Genomic DNA, 11,737 nt, shown 5'->3' on the forward strand with positions numbered 1-11,737 from the left:
GCCAGTGGGAATGTGCCTTTAGACGATTGGTGAGCACTTTTGAACTGTCCGCTGACGGAGGCCAGACGCACGTGCAGTCGATTTTATGGGGCCTATTCCCCTTCACGCAGCGTCCTCAAAGAACCGGTGATGCAAATGTTGAGACCGGTGATTTCAGCACCAATCTTATCCTCAAATTGCACTAACATGGCTTTGAATGTCGCACGAGAGTTTCCATGATCTGTTCTCCAAAATTTTGAAGCACACCTTCCGTAACGTACTAATCATCCGACCCCGAAGCAAGGGGGGATTGCCAAGGCCAATTTTCTTGTCCCAGTGTTTTAACTGAGTAGAGCCAGATGGAGAATTGTCCATTGCATCTGCGGACCCAATTTCTGAGGACCCCAAGGTCGGTAACCTGCTGTGGCTGGAGTCAACGATGGCCTGAGATGCTGGTCTGACGTTTTGGAAGAGGCGGGGTTCACAGTGGTGTCGACTCCCTTAAGTTCAGTTACGGCTGCTTTTAGAACTTTTTTTTTCCAACGATAATGGACTCAAGCATGTGGTGGATTTTGTTAATTTCTGAGCATGAATCGGAATGTCTGCCGTGAGTGTATTGACTCTGGGGGACCATGTGTCTCTGAGTGTGTTTGCCGTGGGAGACCGTAGCTGCCCAGCTCACCTTCTTGTTTAGGTTGATTCTGTTGGCATGGATATGGCCGCCAGTTCTCGATGATTTTGGCCCTCAGTGCTCGACAGCCGATGACGCAACGTCCAGCGCACACAATCCCAGCTCCGGGGTGGAGTTGTCCTTGGTCGCCGGTCCACAGCTCGCATTCCCTTGGCTTTGCTGCAACCAAGGAAAGGAGCCCAAATGGTCACTCTCCCCAGATGAGGCCCTAAAGAATTTTTTACTGCTCCTTTCTATTGTCCTCGTCCTTCACGAATAGTCACAATCTGCGCATAGAGTGTAAATCCCGAAGTGCTAGGACTTGATATTAATGAAGCCTGTCGCGTGCTTAAGCTCCCAATCAGAGGTCAGGAAAAAAACGTTCAATGCATTACTGACCGCTAATCGCTAAAACGCTTCAACAAGGCCGAAGCCACATGTAGCCAAAGCAACAAGCACGAAATGAACATCGTACTGTTAAACTAGGCCGTACAGCCAGTGTCTTCTTGGCAGGAGGCACTTATTCACGTGGCAGCATGTAATGCCTTTCAGCTGCTGCTTGCATCAATCTAGAGTTTTGCTCCCGTGAGTACACCCCATTGTTTTTCTCAACAGCTGCGTAGTTTAATTTGACCCAATGCAAGTGCAGTTACTAATACGCCTGCAGTGCACTGGCCTTGAATGCAGGATCACACATGCTTGGTGCATTGCTACTGTGGTATGCTGCACGTATCAACTCGACTCAACAGTGTGTCACCTGACAACCTCCAAATGCACACCTGAAACACCTCCTTTAGTTCTTTCCAGGGTGCTCATTCTTCACAGTCCATAAACTGTTGGTACAGCCAGAAATACTTTTAGGGGTTGGGGGTGTATGGAGGTATGGGAGAATGGAAGGAGCCTTGCCAAAATGAATGCTAGCACTTGCTTATGTGCAGCATAGTAAAATGTTGGGGGGAGGGGGTTCAAAACCCCTCCGCGCTGTACCTGGAGAATCCTATCGGCCATCTGGGAGGTCATCACTGATGTGTTGCTGAGGCATTCTTGGCTCGTTTCTCTCTCACAAAGGTGAGCACATGGCGGAGTTATTTGTGCACTTGGCAGCACCTGAGGATTCACAAGCATTGTCAGCTGCTGATAATGGCTGAGCTGTTGGGTTGACCTTTTTTCTGTGCAGCTTAGCAAAGGGGTCAGCCTCGCGTAGGATGTTTACTAGCACTGATGAGAGGCTGAAAGTTGGGACATAAAGAGTAGTCAGGCAGTGGATGTTCACACGTATTTAAAGAATTGGCCATAATACGGCTTATGTGAAGACTATGACATGCTTTTCATCACTATCAGAAGTGGGGTAGGTCCAGCCCCTTTAAGGGACCGTGGCACACCATCTTGCATTCGGGACAGACGCAAACACCCACACATCAAAACGTTCGACAAGTACTCCTGTAATGATGCCAGCATTTACGGAGGTGAAGGATAAAAAAATCTAAAATGAAGTTTGCCTTGGAGGTGCAGTGTCTCTTTGGCACTGCACATTTTTATACGTTTCAACACGAAAATGCATAATCAACATAAAAAAAAAGTTATACAACTGAAACTGAAAAGCAACACAGGCTGCATAAACTTTACCTTCTTAAGAGAAGCAAAAATAGGCCAGAAACATGCATACGCTATGCCAAGTTTTTTCTGCAGCCTTGTGTGCCTAGTGGTGGCTGGATGGCTTTTTGTTGACTTCGCCGGACTGGGGGAGTGGCTGTTGAGAGCCAGTGGTTGATCTCATGCTTCAGACCTGCAAGAGTGAGTAGTAACATGTGAACTTAAATTTGCTGCGATGCATAGTTTTACAACAGTCAGTTCACCAGTGACCACATAAAGTTGAAAACGGCTTGTGCTTGCTTTGTAGAAGGTTTGTACGAACACTTTGATTGACTATGAGGTTTAACACACTGACACTACACAGGCGATGGGGCACACCGCAGTGAGGGACTAAGGTTAATTTTGACCACTTGGGGATGTTTTAGCGTGTGCCAAAATCTCAAACATGGGCATTTCTGCTTTTCGCCTCCATTAGAAAAGCGGCAACTGTGGCCAGTTGCCGCTTTTCAAATATGAAGTCTGGACTAGAAGGTATGCAGGCAACGTTTAACAAATATACATATGTGCAGACGCAAGGATGGTGAAAACAGAGCCTGCAAGCATATGAATAGCCTGCTTGCCGGTTGGGAAGGTTGGTTGCTTAAAAAAAGAATGGTGCATAAAATAACCTGCTAGATACCATGTGTGCCCAAGGCAATGCTTAAAAATCAACTCGCCATTCCATGTAATAAATGCAGCTATGTAGTAAAACCACAGAGGGGGAGGGAGGAATAACCGGGTGTTTTAAGGTGCACAGTAAAAATAGCGCAGTTAAAAGGAACGAGCCAAAGATGGAACTAGCGTTACTCCGCTTTGTTCACTAATTAAAACGCCCAATTTTTTTTCATTCCTCAAATTAAGGTACTTCCTGTCTCGTCGGCTGACGAGTGACGATGAAAGCGACCACACCGACCGGTTGCTGGAACTCAAGTGCCTTTATTAAGCGAAGAGAAATAAACCCCCCCCCCCCAGTACCCGATGGCGTGGCGGCGCAGGCGTGGAACACGATAGCTCACGCGTCACACATCCGGCGGGTTTGATCCGCGGAGCTTTCAACCGTCACTGCTGGTGTTTCGTCTGTGCTTGAATAACTGTCAGACGCAAGGCCATCAGGCATGCCTGCACCGTTGAACGGCACCAAATGCCGACGGTTGCGCTGAATGATGCATGTCGGTGTTTCCACCACATATGAGCGTGGTCTTCTTGCTGGGCTGAGCACCTTTGCTGCGCATGACATATCCTGCACCCACACATCCTCCCCGTCAGCGAGTGGGCGGAGTTGGTGGGCGGCGTGACGACGGTTGAAGTCTTGACTTTGTTTTGTTTGGTTAGCTTTATCCTTAGCTGCAACTTCGTCGTGTGGTGGCCACTCCTACCAACCCCATCGGATGTCAGCGCTGTCCGAAGACTGCTGGGAATGGTGAACCATGTGGGCCGCTTCATTCCTCATCTTTCCGACAGGGTGTCTGACATCTTCGGCACTGTCGTTTGCAGACGTCGGCCCATTAGGAGCTGCGACGGGCTATATCCGCTCGCTCCTGGCGTGTCGCGGTACACCAGAAGCGCCATGTGTGGGTCCTTGGATTTTGTGAAAAGATCCTTCATGGTCCGCACCATGTGTTCTGCCTCGCCGTTTGACTGTGGGTAGCCCGGGCTGCTCGTGATGTGATGAAATCCGTAGGTCTGCGCGAACTCGGCGAACACCCGTGACGAAAATTGCGGGCCGTTGTCGGACACGAACACATCAGGTATTCCATGTCGCGCGAACGTGCTCTTGACAGCCGCAATGACAGCTGTGGAGGTGGTCGACGACAAGCTGATTACTTCCGGAAAACGAGAGTAGTAGTCCACCACGATTATGTAGTGAGTTCCATCAAGTACAAACAAGTCGGCGCCTACACGCTGCCATGGCCGATTTGGAGTCGGTGTTGCGATTAGTGGCTCCGAACGCTGAACTCTCGTCTGAGCGCATTTCTCACACGATGTTACGAGCTGCTCAATTTCGCTGTTAAGGGTAGGCCACCATACTGCGTCCCTTGCCCTTGCCTTGCACCGTCCAATGCCCTGGTGGCCTTCGTGGATTTGCTGAAGTACCTCACGGAGCATCAGGCTTGGAATAATGATGCGGCGATCTTTGAGCAAGAAGCCATCGGCGATCGCACACTGTGATGTTGCCTCTTTCCTTCCGGTACTCCCTTAGATGAACTGGAACCTTTGAGACGTTTTCTGGCCATCCTTTCTCACAGAAGCGGAGTAGCCCAGAACAGATGCCGCCTTCCGCTTGGTGCTTGCGTAAGGCATCCATGCGGGAGGACATGAGGTTGGCAGCTGCTGTAACGACTTCCCCGATGAATAACTCGATGGAGTCTGTCTGCCATTGACTTCGCTCAGGATCGTGTCCCTGAATAGGAGCCCTTGACAGCGTGTCTCCCGTGGCAATCAGCTTGCCAGGGACGTAGAGAACAGTGAACTGATAGCGCATAAGACGGATTCGCAAGCGCTGGATTCTGGGCGGAATCATGTCGAGTTCTGCTGATCCCAGGAGCGTGACTAAAGGACGATGATCCGTTTCGACTTGAAATGTGATGCCCCTCAGAAACTGGTCGAACCTCTTGACAGCCCACGTCACAGCCAAAGCTTCTTTTTCTGTTTGACTGTAGCGGCTTTCAGTGTCCGTTAGGGATCGTGAGGCGTAAGCAACCGCTCGTCGTTCTCCCGATGGTTGATCTTGAAGCAATACAGCTCCGAGACCGTATGAGCTTGCGTCAGCTGACACAACCGTGGGGTACGATGGGTCATATTTAGCCATGCAGACCTCTGAACTGAGCAAGCTTTTGAGCTTGTCGAAAGCAGCTTGCTGGCACGGTCCCCAAAGCCATGAGTTTCTCTTTTGAAGCAATGCCCTGATCGGTGCTGTGATGTCGGAAAGATGAGGAATGAAGCGGCCCACATGGTTCACCATTCCCAGCAGTCTTCAGACACCGCTGACATCCGATGGGGTTGGTAGCTTGGCCAAGGCCTCGACCTTTTCTGGATCGGGACTGATTTCTTGTGCGCTAACCACGACTACAAGAAACTTGACTTGGTTTGCAGAGAACGTGCATTTCTTGCGGTTCAGCTTGATTCCCGCTTCTTCCAAGCGCTATAACACCTGCTTGAGACGTTGGTCATGCTCTTGCTGCGGTGCTCCGAAGACAAGAATGTCATCAATCATGCTCACAACTCCTTCGAGGCCTTCCAGAATTCTGCTCATCTGCCGCTCAAAATATTCTGGGGCTGAGCAGATTCCAAAAGGTAGCCTTTGGAAACAGAATCTTCCCATTGGTGTTATGAACGTAGTGAGTTCTTGACTTTCTTCTGAAAGCTTCACGTGGTGAAAGCTAGCGGTAGCATCGAGCTTAGAGAATACCTTTGCTGATCCGAGGCGTCCCAGGATGTTCTCGACTGAGGGTAGTATGTGACGCTCCCGAAGCACGACTTCGTTGAGTCGGGTGAGGTCAACGCATATTTGGTAGCCTCCTCCTGCTTTTGGAACAGCCACCATACCGGAACACCATGGTGTGGGACGGTCCACCTGTTGGATGACTCCCTGGGATTCGAGCTTGGTGAGCTCCTCTCGAACTGGTTTGTGAAGCGGAATCGGTACTCTTCTCGGCACGCTGAGTGAGAACGGTTTGGCGCCTGGTTGGAGACGTATCACGTCTTCGTCTTGCAGCTCGCCCAAGCCATCGAAGAGACTGTCCTTCAAAGTGACGGTAGAATCCGTTACACTGTCCACGAACCGTATAACTCCGAAAGCCTGTATCGCAGGGAATCCAAGAAGCGGCTGGTCTTGCGAAGGCACAACATACACTGTTTGCACTGTAGACCTGCCTTTCCAGCTCAGTTTCGCTTGGAATGTTCCGAGAACGGTGAGGGAGTAATTTCCTGGGCCCGTAAGCTCACCTTCTGGCTTTTGCAGCTGTTTCGGTATGCCTGGAAACGAGTCCGGTACCACTGTCACCTCCGCACCCGAGTCGACCTTGAAGTTAGCGTAGTCCGTTGATGGCCACTTTTACGAACTTGGCTCTGGTGATGGCTGCTACGGAGTGCAGTGTGAGAGCTCCCATGTTCTTCTTGCTTTTCTTTTCGCAGACTGCTTCGAAGTGTCCAATCCGATTACACCCTCTGCATTTGGCTCGCCTAGCTGGGCAATCTGCTCGAGGATGCGTTGGTCGACCGCAGTATCTGCAGCTCGTGGTAGCGTCGCTTGTGTTGGACTTCGTAACACGCTTGCCGGAGCTCCCTTGAGAATTCGAGCCATGTCGCGGCTTTTGGAAGCGCTTTTGAACTTTGGCCTCGGCCACAACGTGAGCAGGACTCGGCTCTTTTTGGAACACTGCTGCACGGGCTTTCACGGCATCTTCGTTGATGCGAGCCTGTAGTCTTGCTTCTTCAAGGGTAAGCTTTTGTGTTCGGCACAGTTTGTCCACAAGGTTAGAGTCCCGGAGACCCACGACGAACCTGTCTCGACCGAGTCGTTCTTCCACTTCCGCTGAGGCGTAGTTGCACTTTTTGACAAGTGTACGCAGCGCAGTGTAGAACTCGTCTACGGTCTCGCCTTCGCCCTGGGTTCGACGGTGGAAGCGGACACTTTCGTAGACCTCGTTGACCGGGTGGATGAAGTGATCGGTGAACTTCTTCTAGCGAGCTCTAGTCTTCGCTGGACAATGCTAGAGTGTCGAGAACGCGGCAGGCGTCTTGGGAGCCCATGTCGTAAAGAAGCGTTCTGACCCGTACTTCTCCCGGCGCTTGGTAGAGCCCAGATGCATAGCAATAGTCGTCGAACTGGTAGACCCATTCTTTCCAAGAGCTTGGGTTCCCAAAATCGAATTTCGGTGGCGGTTGAAGCCCGGTGCCGCTGAACTGGATAGAAGGATCTCCATCCGCCATAGCGTGTTTTGCAGGCTACGCACCTTAGACTGATTGCTATTAATAATTGATTGATGTGTCGCTAACTTTATCCCACTTCTGACACCATGTCTCGTCGGCTGACGAGCGACGATGAAAGCGATCACACCGACCGGTTGCTGGAACTCAAGTGCCTTATTAAGCGAAGAGAAATAAACCCCCCCGGTCCCCGATGGCGCGGCGGCGCAGGCGTGGAACACGATAGCTCACGCGTCACACATCCGGCGGGTCCGGTAACGCGAACCGCCGCCCGAGCGAGCGTGAGAAACGCACCTTCAGCGCGCCGTGAAATGCGCGTCCACTACACTTCCGAAATCTGGGTCATAGTAATTTTTCTGCGTCAAGACTTGCGCATTGAATCTACACGGCACCAGCAGAATGGGTTGGTCACTGCAACAGCAGATTTTCTCTGGAATTGGAGTCTGAAGAAAATCTCAGTGATGTCAGTGATTGTCAGTGTCAGTGATTGCCGCGATTTAAATAAAAAACAAGAGCGCGCCTGTTTTTATCCCTCGTACGAACAACCGACAAGGCATCCAGCGTGCGACCGCGACTGGTGACTGCGAAGCTGATGGTGGCGCATTGCTGCCTGCCTAAGTTTTCATTCCAATTTATTTGAAAACACGTTGGCACACGGGGGCGTGCACGAGTAGGTAGAGCGATAAAAACGTTAGAGCCCACGTATGCGTGCGACTGCGTCGCGATAAGTCACGCGTATGCTCGCGGAAAAGCGATCGCCCGAAGGCATATGCAGAAAATGTTGCCGTACGGAAGCCAAACTCGAGGGATTTGTTCAAAGGGCGCTTGCGATCCGTCAGCGCTCGGGTTACCGCACGGCTCGGGAAGCGGCCTCGCATTCGCTACCATCGCTAACTCGGCGTACGCGTGAAACAGCTCTCCAAAGAAATTATTCGGTTTTTGTAATCAACCATGTATTTAGAGGGAACTTACCAGACAAAGTCGTGGATACGGTGCGGGTGCACTTGCGTCGGCATCCACGGCGGCAGCCAACAGCAGTGTCGGACTTTTGCGCGCCGTTCCGGCCGTTCGCTACCGCGGTTTCATCCTCCGGTGATGCGAAGTTATCGATGGCAGGTAGAGCGCCACCACGTAATGTGAATGCGATTAATAATATATCTCTTCACGCCACTACCGATAATTGGGTTGAAACGCGGCAGATGACAAACGGGACACCGGTGTTTTTTTTTTCTCTCGAGATGTGGGCGCACAGCGCATGCGCTAGCACAGTGGCCACAGACATGGCGGCTTTCAGTGTGGCCAAGCGAAGAAAATCGCCCGCTAAACTTTTGAATGAATACCGTCTATACGTGCCAGAAAAATATGTTTCGGGGATATGATTACTCAATCCCGGACAATAACTTATGCCGTTTATAAGAATATAAGCCATGCGAAAATGTTAAGTATATTCCAAGCCTGTGCGTAGTTAAATATTTGCCCACACACGCCTTATAGCAAGAACCAAAGCAAGTTAATGAAACCACGGAAAAATAAATGCTGTGAAAGTGCGGAAGAAACATAACAGCTCTAACGGAAACGAAAAAAAAAAATACTGCAGCTTCTGACATGCTAAATACGTTCGTCGAAACTTAGGCCAGGTAGGGTTCACCAGACCAACTATACGCGAAATGCACTACTATTTCGCGAAACATAGGGGGGGGGGGGGGCACGCTGTGTACAAATGCGGAGCAGAATCAAGCAATGAAAGTTTAAGTAATCACACACACAAATCTCGCGTTCACTGTCCTTTTGTTTTTCGACTTCAACGAACAGCTGATCGTATGGCGGACGCATTTTTGGAAGTATACAGGGTAGGTAGTTCAACAAGCGATGAAAGGGGTCGTTGGAGGAGTGTGGCATGTGATAAGGCCCTCTGATTTCCGTTTCTGCTTTATTCTACAGGCTCCCTGTGCCATACGACGATATTTCGAAGAAGCATTTAGTCGCCGACGCGGATTATATTCTAAGCCCGTCTCCGCGCTGCTCGCAGAGGATATATGTAGCAGATTAATGTTTGCGGGCGCTCACCTCACGACAAGACGACTCTGTCGTGTGCTGGTGCCCGAGTATAATTATGTATTGCCCATGGTACTTTTGTTGAATATTCCCGGAATTAACACAGACTGGCCCGTAAATGGTGGTGAGCAATATCAGAGGTATAATATTGGCAAACGTAACTGGCGTGCTCTGAAATATGAGTGCTCCCCTGATTGTGTAAGCTCACAAAACTGATTTACATCGTAGTGTATAGCCGTAGCATGAACAACTGAGGAACCGGTGCTTACGGAGACACTGCTAGTAAATTCAGGGCTCCATTATACGCCGGTTCCGCGACGCTGGCCTGTGACACACACCTGGCGCTTATACATACCGAATATACCACACTAAGATCGCGTCAGGAACATTTACACTCTCGTAAAGACACCCCATTTGCGAACAGAGTGACTGCTCCACATAAACATGGATTTCAAACACCCGCAAACGGTAAATCTCGGTCGTGAACATGCCGCAAACGCAGCGGCGACAATGGGGAGCGGGGCGCGGACTCGCGCGGCTGCTTTCGAAACGGGCCGCTAGGGGGATTTCAGAGGCGCCCCTACAGGCCGCGCTCTAGGCGTATACCAATTAGAAGCGCGGCGTCATTAATTCCCGCTATTCTCTTCGTAGACGAATCCAGGAGCGCATACGTGTTGTGCACATATACATATATGTATACACATCGTTACTACAGGAGGGGCACTTATTGGTTGTGACGCGGCCCCTCTGTGACATAAGCCGCGTTTACATTGACCCGACGAGGGCGCGTTGAGTCGAAATAAACAGGTTTTTTGGACTCGACCCCCCCATGTATAAGCGGACGGGGTGGGTCAGAGAGCCGTCGCGGCGAGTCCAGTCAACTCGGAGGCAGGGGGTGGGTTAGCTCTCTCGTCGGGCTGAGTCGGCGGGCCGCGGGGAGCAGAATACCGTATCTGCGCGGTTCTAACGCGCCCCCAATTATAACGCGCGGGTAACATCGCGCAGGAAAATTCGAAAAAAAAAAAAGTGTGACACTGACGGTACTGCGCAGATGGAGAAGACATGTCACCACGTACCTGTAAAAGGGAGATTTTATTTGGCGTATGCACCTCTGGAAGCCAAAAATGAATTGTGCTTCACAAGGTTGCTTATCCAGCTGCAGCTGGAAATAAAGTTATAGCGGGGAACACTGAAGCTGCCTGCGATTTCAAGTGCCTTGATCTTCATAATTCTAAGCGTTAGGGGCTAAGCTGAAGCCAAAAAAAATGTGCAACAGCTGACCGGGGTATGCGGCATGCCATTGAGGAATCAGTGCGCCGAAATTCACTCACGTGGTGTTGACGGATTGTTTTTATTGGATTGAGTTGGATTTTGCGGGTACTTAGTGTACGTTGCGCATGGGAATGCTGCTGGCCACTTTAAAGCCTATTTCGGTTTTTAGCCAGATTGTAACGCGCACACAAATATTAAGCTACCTTTTAGCAAGAGAGGGTGCGCGTTAGAATCGTGAAAATACGGTAGCCCCTTTTCCGGGAACCCCGCCGCTCCCCTCACCTCGATTCTTTGGACGGGGTCATATAAACTCTGACGCGTCGAGGTAAGCTGAACCCGCCACTCAACTCACCCCGCCCCCGTCGCGTCCATGTACACGGGGCTATATACGCGCCGTCTAGGAGAACAGATTGATATTGCTGCTAAAATAAATGGGTATGCTGTGCACTACAACACGCACAGCTCTCCTCTTACGTATCTCGTTGTTTTGGTTGGATTCATTTGGGTTATTACTTTTCTCTTTGGTCGGCAAAAGATGATTGAAGGATTTTTTCACCTTCTCGAGCAACGGCTGCCGCCGACACCGGAAGACATCCGTACACCCTTCAAGGCTGTTGACGCGAGAGGGACTATCGAGCGCTCACTTCATGGGTTCTCGCACGCTGCTTCCTTGGTGCACGCTCAGAAAGAGGCGGCTGCATTGTCCTTGTCAGGCCTCACACAACAGGAGAGCATTCGCTGCAGGGGAGCGGCAGCCCCGGCCTGTCATGAATATTCGTGCCTTTCTCGTCGAAGGGAAAGGCGTGTCCGTGGGGTTTTATCACGTCCTCGCGGCTACCAACCGCTCACTCCTACCGCTTCTTCGCGGAGGTGTGCATCTTTGGCAAATGTGTCGCATCCTCCACACCTTGCTTCGTGTATTTTTCCCCCTGGGCGCTGCTTGTTGCGGCCATCAAGGCGCTTCAGTTTCCTAGGCTCTGTATGATGATAGTAGGCAGGTAAAGTTCGCTGTGCTACGTGACGCTGTGCTACGCTGTGCTACGTGACTGGAAATGAGACTTTGTAGCTTACCCGCGCAACCCATATGCCTTTTTAGTAGTAGTAGTTTGTTTTCTTCAACAATCTCATTCGTGTTTCTTGAGCTTCGTAGCTAGGCCAATGCATGTGTGCCAAGACTATTCTGCGTACGTAGCAGCAAGT

General features: G+C 50.7%; 1 long non-coding RNA gene across 1 annotated transcript; it reads right to left on the bottom strand.

Moving 5' to 3' along the window:
* Positions 1–775: 775 nt before the first annotated feature.
* LOC144167439 (uncharacterized) lies at positions 776–8,328 on the bottom strand. Its single transcript, XR_013321997.1, has 3 exons — positions 8,183–8,328; positions 2,316–2,435; positions 776–829 (listed from the first exon to the last, which is right to left on the bottom strand). It is a non-coding gene; the product is annotated as an uncharacterized LOC144167439 (long non-coding RNA).
* Positions 8,329–11,737: the final 3,409 nt, after the last annotated feature.

Source organism: Haemaphysalis longicornis, unplaced genomic scaffold, assembly GCF_048455015.1.
Source record: "Haemaphysalis longicornis isolate Haplotype H1 unplaced genomic scaffold, Haemaphysalis longicornis Haplotype H1 scaffold_2, whole genome shotgun sequence".
Lineage (NCBI taxonomy): Eukaryota > Metazoa > Arthropoda > Arachnida > Ixodida > Ixodidae > Haemaphysalis > Haemaphysalis longicornis.